This window comes from Gallinula chloropus, assembly GCF_964237585.1.
Source record: "Gallinula chloropus genome assembly, chromosome: 2".
NCBI classification, from domain to species: domain Eukaryota; kingdom Metazoa; phylum Chordata; class Aves; order Gruiformes; family Rallidae; genus Gallinula; species Gallinula chloropus.
The window spans coordinates 43597242-43613910 of record NC_140086.1 but is presented as its reverse complement, the minus strand read 5'-3'; the positions used below and the strand labels follow the sequence as shown (position 1 = coordinate 43613910).

The 16669-nt window shown below is 36.0% G+C and overlaps 1 protein-coding gene across 2 annotated transcripts in view; it reads right to left on the bottom strand.

The window, feature by feature from the left end:
• ST18 (ST18 C2H2C-type zinc finger transcription factor) overlaps positions 1-16669 on the bottom strand; it is a gene marked incomplete at both ends in the record, with an annotated part of 93563 nt that overhangs the window by 67707 nt on the left and 9187 nt on the right. The window contains one exon of one of the 2 annotated variants that reach the window (XM_084279741.1): positions 5109-5211. The exons of the other annotated variant lie outside the window; for it this stretch is intronic. Of the gene's footprint in view, positions 1-5108; positions 5212-16669 lie in introns of those variants that run through there. 2 annotated transcript variants of the gene reach the window in all.

Genomic DNA, 16669 nt, shown 5'->3' with positions numbered 1-16669 from the left:
TAGAGTTTGAAGATCTGAGGATGCTTTATTTTTAGCTTTTGTATGACTCAGATAATTGAGATGTTTTGAAGGTCTTATCAGAAAGAACATGCAGAATATGACAAAATTCACCTAAGAAAGAAAAAGAATAAACCTAGCCTTTCTAGAAGAGAAAAATAATTTCTCTAATTTCCTGGGTTTGGCTTTTTTTCCCTTTTTGTTGTTTATACTCAATATACAGCGACTGGAATCAAAATACTTATTTGCAAGAGAGAACATAAGCATCTGAAAATGGTATTCGTGTACCTGAAGAAGCCTAATTCTAGAACACAGGTTAGCGATATCTGAAATGAAAGTATAAATTAATTCAAATGCATCTCAAAGCCAGACAATGATATCTTTTCTCTGTTTAAATTTACATCTGATGTAGATTATTAGCAGGGAAGCAACATAAGTGGCTTGTGTTTACGTAGTGGGGCTGATGGCAGCCTTTACTTGTTACTATCCTTAAAACCTGGAGAACGAGTTTTTGCAATGTGACTGCAATGGTAATGGGAAACATGGCTCTGTTCTCTGATGCTGAGTTGTGATTGAAGGCACTGACCTGCCATAGACTTATAATAGGGGAGCAGGTGTGGCAATGATGGACTTTAATTTCCTTTAATAAACCTTTTATGTGCCACACTTTTACTGCCATTCTATGCTCTCCAAGGTCCTGCACATAATAGGTTCATTACTTTTGATTACTATAGTCTATTGAGACAAACAACTCCAGAACACACTATATATTATGTTCAGTTAAACCAATATAGACTATTTATCCACTGTGCATTATTTCACCTGCAACTCTACAGACAAAATTAACAACAGCTCCTGTAAGCTAAAACTATTAAAACCACTGGTACTCCTTTGTCATCATTTCATAATAAATACCACACCAATCACAGTGCTGCTCTTTTAATTATGAAACAAAAAGTGTCCACTGCTTCAAGTGAACAGCAGTTACTTTGCTCTAAATTGTGTGTTGCATTGTGATGAATATTTAAAAACTGCACAATGAGTGAAAACCAACAATAAAATCAATGCAGGTGATTTTTCTATTGATTTTCTTTCCTTGAAATAATTTGAAACGATGAGAAACATTTAATCGGCTTAAAACTAAAATTTATGGGACTATTTATCCTGGCGCATATCACGTATTAAAATAATCATCATGTTTGTGTTGCATAAGGAAGACCTTAACTTACAGGAAGTCACATGTATTAACTTGAAAATTCAAAAGTAACTGAGTAAAACTGGGAAACCTTGTAAGTGTGCCTCAGGCCCAACATTTAAACACAGTATCTTTAGGGTTTGATAGTTCTTTCAGAGACTGATACTGAAAAAAAGTGAACAAAGTTTGTCACCTCAGAGTTTTTTCTAGATGGTGAATGTTTTACATGAAATGACAGTCACAGATGGTGAGCAAAAAGTATTCAAACTTTTAAATCATCCATGGAATCGGTGAAATTCTATCCAAAGTTTTTAGAGGTAATTGTTATCAAGGTGTTACTTTGAGAGACATATCTTATTACTGCTGTGTACTGTAAAGATTGGATGGATTCCGGAAGGTGCTTCAAGCTGGGGATGGTCAGACCTCCAATCCAGAACATATCTTGTCTTGAGGCAATAAGCCATAAGAGATAAATAGAATGGTCATGTCTGCAAAAAAATTCTCATGTAATGTCTCACAACTGATTTTTTTATCCATCAGAATGATCAAGATAATAGTTAAGTATTTCCCAGGAAAATTTTATTGGCAGTTCAGTCCCATATTTTTTTAAAGGCAAGCTTCACAGAACTAATGACAAGTAAATAGTGGAATTAATTCTACTTTATTTTTGTGTTTTATAACTAGAGTCTCTGACTTGATGGTTTTTTAACCCATCTAAACATTTTCTTTTCCAAATTAGTTGAAACTAGCTAAATTATTCAAAAGGGATGAGTGGGAGATACACAGTCTGTAGCACAGTGACAGAAAGGTGGCAGCTTTGCAGTCCCAAATCAGGCTAATCAGGCTAAGAAATAAATACTTGCCTTAGGGTTTCTTCAGTTATGCTATATTTCTGTGATTTTAAATTTTACTGAGGACATCAGTGTTGAATTATTTTCTAACAGCATGTTCCAACAAATCTCGCTAAGTTTATGAATGTTTTCTGTCTGACTTCAGGAATTTCAATATTACCTTCCCTCCATATTTCCTCCAATATTGGTTGCGACTTAAGGGTAAGTCAAGTAAGTAGACCCCCAGAAAACTGACTGGAGTCACTGACGATAGTACAAATTCTGCTTAGCTGAAGCTGGAATAACTTGCTATGCAGTTATTCATGTTTCTCCAGATAAATTTACTGTTGGAATAAAAGTAATCAAACTTTCTGAGCAAAATTCAGTATTCCAGGCTGGAGAAACCAAATGTTAGTTCTTCTGTTTGCAATATCCCAGTGAGGTCAGCAGACTCAAGAGCAGCACCTGGAAATACTTCCCTGAGTAAGAGAATCAGGATTTGGCTCTGCATTTGGTTTTTTGTATGCCTGGAGTCTATCTGTGCACATGTGCATGTACTGATATTATAATGGGATCCAAGAATATGACTAACGGCTGAAAATAGGGCATGTGCAGTAAATGATAATAACAGTAATAATAATAATGATAGCAAAAATAATATTTCAGTGTGCTTGCACATTTTTAATTCTGAATTTCAGAAACTAAATTGATGTTTCTATGTTGGTAAGATATTTTTAAAGCACATAACTTTGATACGACTTGGGGAAGCCGCTGCTGCTGATAGGTAATAATGAAGTGCACCTCCTGAAAAGAGCTAAAATAAGAGCCGTGCACTTCCTAATCTCTACTTTAGTCTTGGTGCAAGCATGACTTTCCTGGAGTTGGTTTCACACTCCTGGAGTGGCAGTTTGGGGTTTTTTTCATGTAACTACCCAGAGGAAAAGAAATCATCAGTTTATCTAGAGGTAATGGGTGTAAAAGTTGACATTTCCATGTGATTTTCCAACTAAAAGTTACATGTGATTTTCAAAATCAAACCTGGCAAACAACTTCTTTATGACAAACCTTAGCTGATTTTGAAAGGTCTGAAAAATAATGGCTTTGCGGTACTATTTTTAATTTGTAAACTACTTTGGCTTGTATAGAGGCAACACACACATCTGTGGCTAATAAAATTAACCAAGAAAAAAAACCTTAATGATTTTTAAGGCACACATCCTCAAAACTCAAACACAAGCTACAAACTTCAGTTGAAATCAGACTACAAATACTTGTAGCACTACTAAGCACTACAGATATGTCTATGTCGCACTGTGTCTCAGGGTGACACGAAATTGAGTGTGCCCCTTCCTGTACTAAGTAATACCCTGAGAGCAAGCTTTTCAGTGCTTTTGGTACTCATATTTCAAGGTTTCTTTTCAGTAACTCATTTAAGAATCTAATACATAAAAGGGAATTTTGTAATAAAGAAAAATGTTTTAAAAAATAAATCTGAGAACAAGAGGATTATCCATCGCCCGTCCCAAATTACTGACCACTGTTTGGTTATCTGTCTATATATTTGTGCTGACTGCATCTTTCTGAAACCTACCAACAGCTTTTTTTAATATGAAGTATTAATGGGAGACTGATGGTGAGAATTACAGGGTGAAAAGAAAATGCAAAGTACACGCATAGCAACTTCTAGAAAAAGTTTTTATATTCTGATTACTGTCAGTAAAAAAGTCAAAAATATGAGGACAAAATTTTCAGGAATGTTACTTGTACTACGATAAATTTTCTTGCATGTGTTCTTAAAGAATACTAGTGAAAATATGCTTTGTTTTCTGATCTTGATTATTCTTAACCAAGGAGTCATCTCTTTAATTTTTTAATTTTTTTCTTTGGTTATGCAATATTATTATTGACTTCTCTAGGACAAAATTGAATAATGTGAAAGTAATTAGTTCAGATGTATTAGTTTCTCAGAAATTAAAAGAAGTAAGTACATCTACTGAATTCAAACTTTAAAGTATGTTTGCAACACATATAAATCATCAATACTTTTGGCATTTCATAGTATGGTTGAATGGTATACATATTTCTGAGAAGTCGATGTTTTTTATATTTAAGTCACCACTTGAAAATATGCAGCGACAAAATAAACCTTAAATCAGAGGCAAGCTTGAATAGCTTTGTAATGAGGATGATTTATTTTGATTCTCACTTCTGATTTCTGAGTTGTCACTGCTGTTGTATACTTCATCCATGCAACTTTGCACAACTGGCAGTGCTGAATATAAACCAAAGCCATATGTTTATGTCCTTTTGCCAAACGACTACAGCAAATAGTTCTATTATTCCCTTAGGTAACCAACGTGTGCCAAGTATTTCTATTAGTCTGCTTTACCAAGGCTTTAGAGGGCAGAGTCACAGCTTTATGAAATTAAGGGGCAACTGCTAGCTTTTTAAATGTAGAGAAAAATTATATAGTCTACGATGCTGAAATGCAGCTCAACACAAGCTGATGTGTGATCCTACTTTCTGGAGGCTTTTTGTCCTGGACTTGTATTTTGGACAAAATTCAATGCCTTGACATTATTTCCTGGGCTATTATGTATTAAATACAATATATATTAGAAGGAAGAAAGAAAGTGTCAACATTTAAAAAGAAAAAATTGCATTTACAGCCTGATATCTTTTACAAATACAACAAAGTTTTTATCTCACCTGATATATAGTTAAAAATCTCAATACGAATGATACACCAAAAAGTGATTCACAAATAAGATGCCACTCACAGATTAAATTTAAGCAGTGCATTACATATTCTCACCCCTGGAGTCATATAGATTCAAATACAGTTGTGTTTATGTCTGTATGTAATGTAGTTCTAAAACTTTAAATCTAGAACCTTGATGTATTTACAAAGTTTTTTATCTCTTTCAGTTGTTCAATATGGTTATACCTGACTGATGAAGACTGCTAATTTTAAAAAAGTAGATGTTATGTGCATGAGACACAACACATGAAATCATAGCAGATTCTAGCACTAATATAGAGAAATATATCAACTTCGATACATTCTTGTAAATAAATTATCCCACCTTTTTTGTGTTTCCAGGTGTAAATATGTGCAGATTCCAAAGGACCAAATTTGTCACTCAGCCCAAAATGCCTTGCCTAATTTAATAGATAATCCTGAAATTCATTCTCTGAAAAAAACTCCTACCAAAACAACCGCCAACACCCATCACCTTAAACAACCAAAAACCCCAAACCTGCTACACTAAATAAAATATAGATGAAAGAGGATGCTTTAAATGAAATGTGAGAATAATCTTGGTGTGTTTCTTTCTTGCAAGCAGTTTTTCAAAGATGTAGAGGCATCAAGTGTGCTTCTAAAAGATAGAAATAAAGTCAATTTTTCTTTTGTTATGGTATTTTCTTCATATTTTTAATACTCTTTCTGATACCTTATGAAATAGACCTGCTCTGAGAAAAGTTTTTCTTCTTGCACAGACAAAAATCCACAGTTTCTGTAGGTAGAAATCCTTAGTCAAATGTTTTTACTGTAACAGAACCCCTTTGTAGTGAGTAGGACAGTTCAGTACATCGTATCAAATAAATGAGAAGCATTCTAAAAAAATTTAATAGCAGAAAATCTCTCAGTTTTATTTTTTTTCTTATTTTGAGTATCAGAGATTAAAGTTTGGCAGGCTGATAATGTTCTCACTATAAGCAAACTGAAGGGAATACTTGACGTTTCTCTCTGTTCAATTTTTATTCATTTCTGTGAGGAAACTCCAGATAAATCAACAGTAACAGTGAAAGAAAAAGAGCTGCAGAAGTTCAGATATGAGTGTACAATACTGAGGGCCCTGTAGTCAGAAATGATGAGTTCCCAAACCGTTCGAACACTTGAAGTTGTAAGCACTTTCAACCTGGGAAAATCTGGCTGAGAGCAGTTATTCTAGTGACCAAAATACAAAAAATTTACTATCATTTACAACTTCCAAGGTCCTTTTCAAATAATATGCAGTATAATAAGTAAAATAGGTCTATTCATTCAACATAAGACACTTATAACTAAGTTTGCAGATAAACTTTTAGAACTTGAAGGAGAAACTTCAACTATCCATTTAAAGATATCTAATGAAGCTTTGCCAGTAAAATTTGTAATGTTACATTTCTGAAGTTGGAAAGGCTCATTCTAACCCCATTCTTGGGTAAGCTAGTTTACCAAGTGACTAATTTCTGCTTGAGTCCCAATAGATAGAATATTAGTTGCATCCCATCAATAACTTTTAACTAAAATAAATAAGTTTTTATTAAATAGAAAACAGACAACAGATGCAGCATGATAAAGATGGGACAAAACCCAGAACAGAACAGCCCAATAAAGACAAGATTTTTAAAGCAGTTTTCTAGCCAATATGTTGCTGTAAAAAGATGTTGTTTATCCTCAAAGGCCTCTCCCCCCATTACTCTATTTCAACATTCATGAAAAAAACAACCTAAAAACCACAACAACAAAACAACAGGAGTCAAATCTTTCTACCTGCCTCTTCCTCTTTGTTCAAAACACACTAACATAAAACAAAAGATCTCTGAGAACAGCTACAACGGTGAGTCTTTTTAAAGCCTAAAACTTTGCAGCTTTTTGTCTAAATTCCTATCATGTTATGTATTTATTAGCAATATATTTTTCATTTATTTTCTCAAAGATTGCCAATAAAGAACAAAATCACATAAGGGAGTAGCTGTAAACCCTTTGAGTTCCCTAATGTCAAACTCATTAGCATTCGAATAACCACACAGCAGCACATCATCTGCACAATTGCAATTTTTTACTACTTTTAATAGCGTTTCTCAAAGGGCTCATTTTCAACTTTCTTCAGTGGTTAGTTGGTTCTCTGGGGAAAAGGAGCTTCCTGACGCTCACAGCTTCCACTCAACAACCAGGCCGTTTGCTGTCAGAAGCATCAGCCCTCTGCCCTAACCCCATCTGCTGTCTCTCTCATCCTAAGGGACCGGGAGTTAAGACAGCACAGCTGAGATCCACTTGGAAAAGTGCACAAAGGACAGGAAAATATACAAAACTTTTCACATTTGACTTTACATAATAAGGTAATGCATTGAAAATCCTCCTTTTAAGACAAGGAATCTGGGCTGGGCTGGGGCTGAGGTGGGGTGAGTTTGAAATCGTACTGGAATACTAGATGCAACAGTGCCATTTGCTCTTTTACTCCCATCTGCCTTGCATGCAACATCATCAGCTATCTTTGCAAAGGAGAGGGTGCTGCAGCAGGACAAAAGCAAGACTTTATATAAAGCACAACCCCTAAGCCCCCCTTCTGTGCTGAATCACAACAGAAGTTATCAGTTAATAAGTTTAACTATGCCATTTTCTATTTCTTTCACATAACAGGGTGCTGGCTGCCATACAGCTGATTCGTGGGTGAGTACCCACGTTTGAAGATATGGTGTTTCATAAAAAAGTCCAATACAATGTCATGCATCTGTCATGTTATAAACAGGGTGTGTAGGATTATGCTGTGTCATGGGATATGACGTACCCCTAATGGAATATAAACTATGTGTCATCCCTGTCCACACTCCAAGAAGAAATATAAGTGCTGGGATTTGATACTTCAGGTAGCAAACAAGAGTTAGTGCCGATTTTACAATAACATCAAGGTCTTCTACAATAAGACATTGATAAAAACTTTAGTATATTTTATGAATTCTAAAATTACTCATGGGCCAAATTTTAAGGCATTGCAGGAGGTGCAGGTAAAAGCCTGCAATGCCAACTGGGAAAATTAAGTTCTCAGCTTCAAGAGCCCATAAAGAACATCTATCCTGGTTACAGGCAGCTTTGATACTAAGACTGATGTTGACGGAAATCACATAGGACTCACTTCTTTGTCAACCAAGGCTTTTTGGTAGTATCATTCCCCTTCAGTCCACATGTATCTTCATTTGGCCTAACATATTCATAGCGTGCATTAGCTCATTTGTTTGCAAAAGGATTTACAGACAGCAAATTGTGCCCACACTTCAGATCCCTATGTGTCTGAACAGAATTTTTTAATCCTGAAGGTGAAGTTTGTCTCCCTACAAAGAAAACCTCCACCTCAAATCAACTAGAATCACAAACTTTATAAACCCACAAAGATGGAATAAATGAGTTGCTTGATTTGTCAGTGTAATGGTTCAGTGAAGTCACCTGGAACCTTTGCAATTCATTCTTTGGTTTATAGCCATTTCCAGTGCAACATGATTTTGTACTGACTCTGAAGTGCCATCCCACTGAGATCCATGTGTCATACCAGGATACTGATGTGAATCACCGTTTGGGCCCTGATCCGCAACGTCAGATGCGTGTGACAAATCCCTTCAAGAAACCATTCCTGTTGACCCATTGTCTATGGGTAAAAGTGCACTCATTCAGGTCAGATTAGTAGAGAGTTCCTTGAGATTTAATAATGAGAAAAGACATATTCTGCAGTTAAAAATTACATCACCAGAAGTCTGAGGTTTTCTTTGTCAGAAATACACTACACAAGACTATACTACGTCTATAAAAGACCCTTAAGAACTTTTTTTGAGCATAATGGATATCATTTCCAACAGATGAATTTGATTTTGTCTCATTTACCACATCACTAGTTGATATATTGCAAATATGAAAATGAATTATCACAACAGTTTGTGATTTGTTAATTCAGAATGGAAGTAACAGCTTAGGAAACAAAATCTGATGTGCTCACCATTGTGATCCTTGAACATTTTTTGTGTTTCTACAGTGACAGTGATTTATTGTTCTCAAGATAAAATACTGTAACATATTTCACATTTGAGAAAAAAAAAGTGAAAGCAAAATACGTCATTACAAGTGAGTTAAGACATATTGAGTTCTTGACTGCAGTCAGATCTTTGCAGGATGAAGTATAAAACTTTGCACATAAAGTTCTGCACAAATTTTGGGTCACCTCAGTGAGACTCTTAAGTGCATGTTTGATTTTCAGGACATAAGTAAACGAACTAATTTCATTTGGCTTTCTGATGCATCACTTTAGCACCCTCACTGTGGTATACATGGGCAGCCTTGGAAATCTGAAGGAGTCTAATGGGAAACATCATTTTTATATAATGTGGGCTTTAGAAAGAAATTTCCTTGGGGCAGAGTACCCCTCTTCCTTCACACTTGACTTACTAAGTGCTGAGTACACAGGAAACAGAATTATTGTTGCTTTGACTATTGCAGTTTATTTCCCAGCTATAAGGCTAAACTTTATTTTACTTAGTTTTATCCTGAGATGATCAGGAGGTCACATTACCGGTACGAGACAGCCTTGTAACACAGGCAGTTGTCCTTCCAGTACCTGTAAATACAGATCCCTTGCACTCATCATCTCTTTTAAAAACAGCAGTAATTCGAATGCCATGTGCAAGATCACATTTTGCCTAGCAGAAGGGTTTAACTTTCACCTGATTTAAGCAACAAACTATCCCTCAAAGATGCCTGAGGCTTTGCTGTAATTAACATAACTGCATTTAGATGCTATTCATGACCAATAATTCCAACACCTTGTGAAAAAAAAAAAAAAAAAAGAAAAAGGTTGCATGCTGTAAACATTATAAACATATTCAAATAAGCTTAACACAATCTGCCATGCTTATTTCTGCCTAGATCATGGACCAGCGAAATGGTTAATGCAAATGGATTTATAATTTGCTTTGGGGGGCCAGTTTCTTCTCCTTATTTATTAGCCCAGCTGATGGGGCAGATTTGATGAGGCACTTCTGGAATAATTGAGTCATCACACAAAGAAGGCTGCTAGCATTCAGAGTGGTTTTATCAGCAGCAAGCAGGCCTGATTACTGACAATTACACTCTGATCCGGTGATGGAGGAGAAAGAGCCAACGAGTGGGAAATGTCCGTGTTTCTATCCAGGAATAATTTCTACATTCATTTTACATGCTAAGTGTTTCCTATCTCTGCATAATAAACTGTAAACAGGAATAGATGGCACAATGTCCCTTAATATTTCCTGGTAATGAAGACACAAATGTACAGTGAGTGCTGATAAATATAGATGAAACATAAGCTATTCTCTGAGTCTGTATTGTTACCTTTAAAATAAATGCATTTTGGTGGTAAAAGCATAATCATAGCTAATGCAAAAAAATGACAGAAGATTGAAGCTGTCCTTGTAACTACACAGAAACTTTGTAAAAGTCCTGTTAATCACTGCTGCTCTAGAGGCTCATAAGCTGAAGGTGATATACTGGAAAGAACATCATTTTGTTTCTCAATAGTCAACTATGTAGGAACTCCTTTGCTTTGACACAGTAAAGGAGAGCAACAGCCGTGACCTCCATTAACACTTCAGGGATAGAGAACATCTCAATGCTAAACTGAAAAACAATGAAGCTGGTCCTAGAAGACATCTTCACTGTGATAAATTCTCATTTCCCTCTCATCAGCCTTAAGATAGTGTTTATAATGAATAATGGAGCTAGACCATAGATTTCATGAGTTGTGTTTAGCAATCAATGTAATATTGCCTTTAGGACATTATTATTTTTTTTTTTTTTTTTTTTTTTAGCAACCATGATGCTGTAAAATGTCAATTATTAACAAAATGCTGAAAGCAGAACTTAGGAAAAATCTGTTTCTTCTCTGAGTGAGGGAAAATAACCACAGAAACAGACATACTGAAGAGTTGAAATGTGATTTTGTGTTTTTTTGATGGGCAATTATAGATTTCAGCTGGAAAATGTTAATGCCCTAGTCTGGGGAGAGTTTTTCTTTTTTGGAGTTGATCAGGCATGAAACACTGAATAATAAACTTCTGCATGCTTGTTTATTCCTTTTCCTCTTTTTAAACTAATTCATAGCTTCAAAAGAACTAAAAGTTATTCTCTGTTCTTCTGCTGTAACTATGGTAACTATGTTTCATTAAAGTAGCCACTTAACTTCAAGGCTTGTGTTACAATGATATGCATTATTTTGAGTAAAACCACACCATAACAACCTTATGATTTCAGAGCAATTTTAAAAGAAAGTTCAAAGAGCATGTGTCATTGACTCTGGAACACAGGGTTTGTTTTCTTTTAAAACATGTTTACTCTTTTTCAGCCTGGATGACTTTTCCTGCATGGACTCATCTCTGTTGTGAGGTGCTGTGTGGGGGGACGGGTACTGATTTCAGCAAAAGATGACTGTGCCATGCTCATCGAAGGGGTGCTTAAGCTGTTGAAGGCTTGAGGCCAGCGGAAGATGTCTGAGCACACAGATCAGTATAACTAAGAGCAGTGAAACTGTGTGGGTTTAATTACTCTGTTCTGTACTTCCTTCAACATCAGAAAGATTCTGGTCTGGCTCTGGTATTGTTACATGCCTGGTGTTTAGCCATCACTGTTACAGTCCCTATACCTTACACAGTTTCCAGCAAGCTAGTTAGGAATCAATGAGTTTGAAGGGCAATTTTATGGGGGTGCTATTATGGTTTCATTGAACTTCTACAAAAGTGCAGGACCTGATTAGGTTCAGTAAAAGTGGTCACTTCTCAAATACTTACAGGCTTAATCTAGGTTACTATATTCCTTCACTATTATTTCTGACTGTTTCAACCAAAATTTTGGGAACTGATTTAATAGCCAAAATTAGGACATCACAATTCTTATGCTGGCCAAAATCCATGGCTAATTAGCTCATTGAATGTTGTCTGACATGGAGTCAAAAGGAACAATGAACCTAAAAATACAAACTATTTTTATAAAAAAGAAATATAACCACCATTCTGCTGTCCTATGCATTCATCCTCCCCTTTCTGAACAACAAGCTCTCTTCATTAAGCATGACAGACATGTCCTAAGAAAGGGAAAGTCACACAAAGGAAGAAGTGTGCCTTCCCTCAACATGCAAATCACATATGTTCATTAACTTCAAGAGTGCTAAGTGAAGAACAGTCTGCCACCATCTAAAAGACTTGTAATGACCCTAACTGCTAAAGACAATGAGGCTTGCTTGCACTGCTGAACTGCCCTGAAGATCCTGGGCACAGTCTGAAGAGAACAGGAAAAAACCAGAGAACAAAAATACCACCTTGAAAATCAGACTCATAAAGAATAGGAGGAAAAAAATTGTTAATATTTGTCAGATAGCGATATGTGCATGTAAAATGAGCACTGGATATACTTCTTATCTGAAAAGATTTTGCTCAGCAAAAGTTTGCATCAGGTACATGGAGCAAGGGAAAAAGTGTTTCGTCTATCCAAAGTTATATTGAGGCCAGTGGCACCAGAGGTGGCAGTTTTAATTGTCTTTTTCGAAGCCTTTTATGAGTCTAGAGTGGACTGATAAAATGACAGCAGTCTTCTGTCATAGACACAAACTCAAGGCAACATGACAGAGCAAATAATTTGGAAAAACTGGATTCTGGAACTCTGTTCCTGTCTCTGCCACTGATCTGTTCTGTGGCCCCCAGGAAGTCTCTTAACCTTTCAGCTAAATGAGGGTAACGATGTAGAGTGCTGTGAAGTGCTTTTGTGCATTTCTAACCATGCTTTAAGGTAGTGAATATTATTTTCATGCTCATGTGTTCATCAATTTAATAGCCTGCTCATGGTTTCACTTCCTCTGAAACTCAACCTGATACTTCAAGAGTATGTTATTACTTGGGATTTCCAAGAAAAAAAAAAGTTTCCTCTTTCTCTTCAAGCCTTTTTACTAAAAAAAACCCCAAAAAACAAAAAACCCAAACAAAATAGGACAGTTCTGAGAAGAATGGGTACTAAGTAATGCATGATGAATGGCAAAATAATTTAAAATGTATTTCTGTTTTCTCTTAACATATTAGGCAATCTAGAACTAACTGTACTCTTGGCATGTCAGGACTTTACCTTAAAAATCTGTTTCTCTTGTTTTGCTGTAAAGAGAAACTTTCTCCTAGAAAATATCTTCAATCATTTTGTTTGACTATTTTTGCTTTATTTTTGCTCTCAATGTTGAAATGTCAATAAGGTGTATATATCTATAGCTATATCTGTATCTAATTTATATCTATCTAATATATGTCTATTTATATAAAAATGGATGTGTGCTTATACATATACACGTGTTTGTGGTAATGTTAACTTCAAATATTGTACCCAGCAAGCACTGTATTTCACTGACAAAAAGTTTAAAAAAAAACGTTTCTTTCAATGTAAGCACATTAGATGTGCACTAAGAAAATGGCTCACTGTACCACTAAACAATACTGAGTTAAAAATAACACTACAGAAAGATATCTTTGTAATATTACTTTATATTCCTAAAATAATCCTATTCATCCTATTGCTGCAAATTTGACTCAAGCAAGTTGAAAAATATCAGCCTAAGTAGACATGTCTTACAAACTTTATCACTTTAAGCAGTTACCCTTCAGACTCCCTAGTGTAAGCCTGGCTCCATTGAAAACAACCACAACACTCTGGTGGGCCTCAATAATACATGCTATTTGCATGTGAAAGCTCTCCCATACACTTGGTATTAATCAGACAGGTATACAAAGATACAGTGCTGGCCAGAAGATCTTACTAAGTACGATGATTAAAAACTATTTTGGATATGACAGCTGTAAATAATAAACAGCAGTTTAGAAATTCCAATAGCAAATTAATGAAATTTTCCCATTTTAGTTGACAGTTATGTCATTCTTGATAAGTACGCCTGTATCAGGTGTCTGAATATATATGTAATAGGCTGGCTTGTTGTTTGGATGTCACATTGAATCATGGGTTCTGCCTCTTCTGCTGGCACTTCAAATGCCAAGATATGAAGGAAAAGGGGTGGGCTGGAGGGTGGCTTTCATGCTCAGGGCGCAAGCCTTTTTTCGTAGTCTGTGCTCACCTACCCAGGAGACAGTTTTTTGTTTTCTTTTGAAGAGGTCTGCATCATTTTGCATCAGAAGTACGTCCTGATACAAGAAGTAGTAGCTGCGACTTGTAAATAATCAGCCTTACTAAAGGTGCTGTTACGGCAAACAACAATGTTCTACCTTAAATCATTTTGACAATGCATTCTCTGCACTGCCTACAGACTTGGAGGGTGTCCTCAAAACAATCAAAGCTGAGACAATATTCATGGTTAAGTAAAGTCCAGAAGTAGGCAAACAGGTGTGTACTTCTCTCAGAAAAGGCCTTTTTAGATAGAAGACCTTTTGTGCACTAGTTCCATCCTAGGCCCCTCTTAGGGGCCACACCTGAGAGAGAAAGTGAATTATCAATGACATTTTTTTAAAGAATCAGTGGTTTAACACTAATTTCTAATCAGATCCTACAGAAAGGAACAGCTCGCATGGCAGCTGTACTTTTCCCAGGGTTAATTACCTTTCACTGCTCTCTACTAATGAGTCAGCTGTTCCTGTCATCACACAACTACACTGTGTTCATCTGTAGCTCTAGCTGTGGACAAACACAGTAGCTAGAGCCCTGTTTACATATTGGTGAGGTTTGTTGTGCAAAGAATTTGCAAAGCATATTTATAAAAAAAAAACCCCACCAATGTAAAACTCCTTCCATTCCCATGTCTCTTGTTACAGAAACAACTGTATTTTTCAGGCCAGCATTGTGTTCTCAAGGTTACTAAAGTAATCAACAAGACTAATAATCTGAGGACATGAAAACTAATCTAAAAAATCTTTTTTATATATATTGCATAATAGTTTATATAGTTACAATTAGATCCATGTACCTATCAAGCTTGTCTTAGCTGATTGTTGGGTGAGAATATTTACTTATTCATAGCTTACTGGTCTATGAACTAGAAAACTTCTTCATAAAATACTGCTTTAAGCAGCAGAAAAGATAATAGTGCAAAATTTAATACATTTAAGGGAAAAGTTTTTATTATTTTTGTCAAACTCTAATGAGACAATGATTTAAGGCTTTCAGCAACCTGCTAATGTTTTAACATAATTCCAGCAGGTAATTGAATAGCAAGTAAATAGAACTGGGGTGAACAGGATGTGTTCTTTACAGCTGTGTAAGATCAAGAGTGACACTCATGCATCACTTTTGAACATCCTTTTCTTGTTAAGAAAGTAAGGCAACAGGCTCCTCCTCCACAGCAGCAGCAATCACCTACCATTACTCACTAGCAGTTATTCCAGTTTTCTTGTGGTAGGCTATGAACATTATGGATAAAGATGGGCATTGTTACAGAGTTTCCAAACATCAAGTCCTATTTGGGTTAACAATCAGAAAACACAACTCACAGCAGGTCTCTGAACTGGCATTGTCTTTAAAACATGATTCTATGCTAAAATTGTCTATACAAAGACTACCCTGATCAGAGCAGATTTCCTCAGGCTAAGATCTGTAGGTGTCAACAGAGAAAGTATATGTCCACCATACACCAAAAGGACACCTCAGAGTACATGTTTTGTAAGAATAAGATGAACTACTTGCAGTTGTATCTGCAAAAGACCCGTTCATGAAGGTTTTAGTTGAGGCTCAGTTACTTGCTCATTACTTGCATTACTTGCTGTCTTACTTGCATGTAATTATATGAATTACATGAGATGATGTGTGACAAGCCTAAGGCATGAATATGGTCTTCTGAATATGATGATGGAGAAAGAAACATAAGCTTTCCAGGTTAATCTTGCAGGACTGGCCGCTCAAAAGATGATAAATTTGCTTTTGAAAATATCAAGCCAAAAGCACAATGGAATTTCACAGGATCACTTGAATAGTCATCTGGGAAATGAATATTTCCTTCGAATACTACTGTAATGAACCACCTCTTTCTCTCAGGCACCTTAAGTTGTGCAAGCTGTACTGACAACCCCAAACACTGAGCAATGAGAAAATGTGAGCTGTGTGGTTATGGTCCTTTAAAAGGCAGATATTTATTTATTGCTTTATTAGAACAAATTCTTCTGCTTAGTTTTGGAATTTCGTGTGAAAGCAAATTTCCTGAAGGTGCATTAACTGGGCTTAATGATTTACAGAATCCTCTGATCACTGAGGTCAGGCAGGCAAGGCCATGGAAAGCTCATATAATGTAATGTCTCAGGTTTTCTCTCTGCTCAAAAGACTATTCTTTCTTCCCACACAACATATCTCACTCCAAATGTTAAAAAAAAGAAAATTCTCAGGGATAACATGAGGATTGTGCTTCTACTCAAAGGTCTTCATATTTTACTGGCTCATCTTTTCTTCAGTTCTCAAGATGCTTTCTTCATCCACAGACAGGAAAACTGGGAACATGCCCTGTCCACAGGAAAACTTAACCCTTGGACTGAGTTTCACTCTTTCCTGGGATGCTGTCTGCTTGAACTCTGTCAGTAATAGGACTTGCTAGCTCTCTCTTAGAAGTAGACTTCATGCTGTACACTGAAGCTTCTGGGATGCTTGAGGACAGCTTGTCTCAATAGTCTGTTGGGTTAATGATTGTCCTACTGTGGGGATTCCTCAAGGCTTGGGAGGGAGGAGGCATACAAAATACTGTCTCTGAACATTTTAGGGCCAAAATCATGATATCTTTTATACTGTGCCCACTTAAAACTTGATGAATTTTTTTTTAGATTAGCCATGCAACTTCTAAAATTAAAAGATAGGATCATCATGCAACTACAAATAAATCTGAAAACACAACAAATAAAT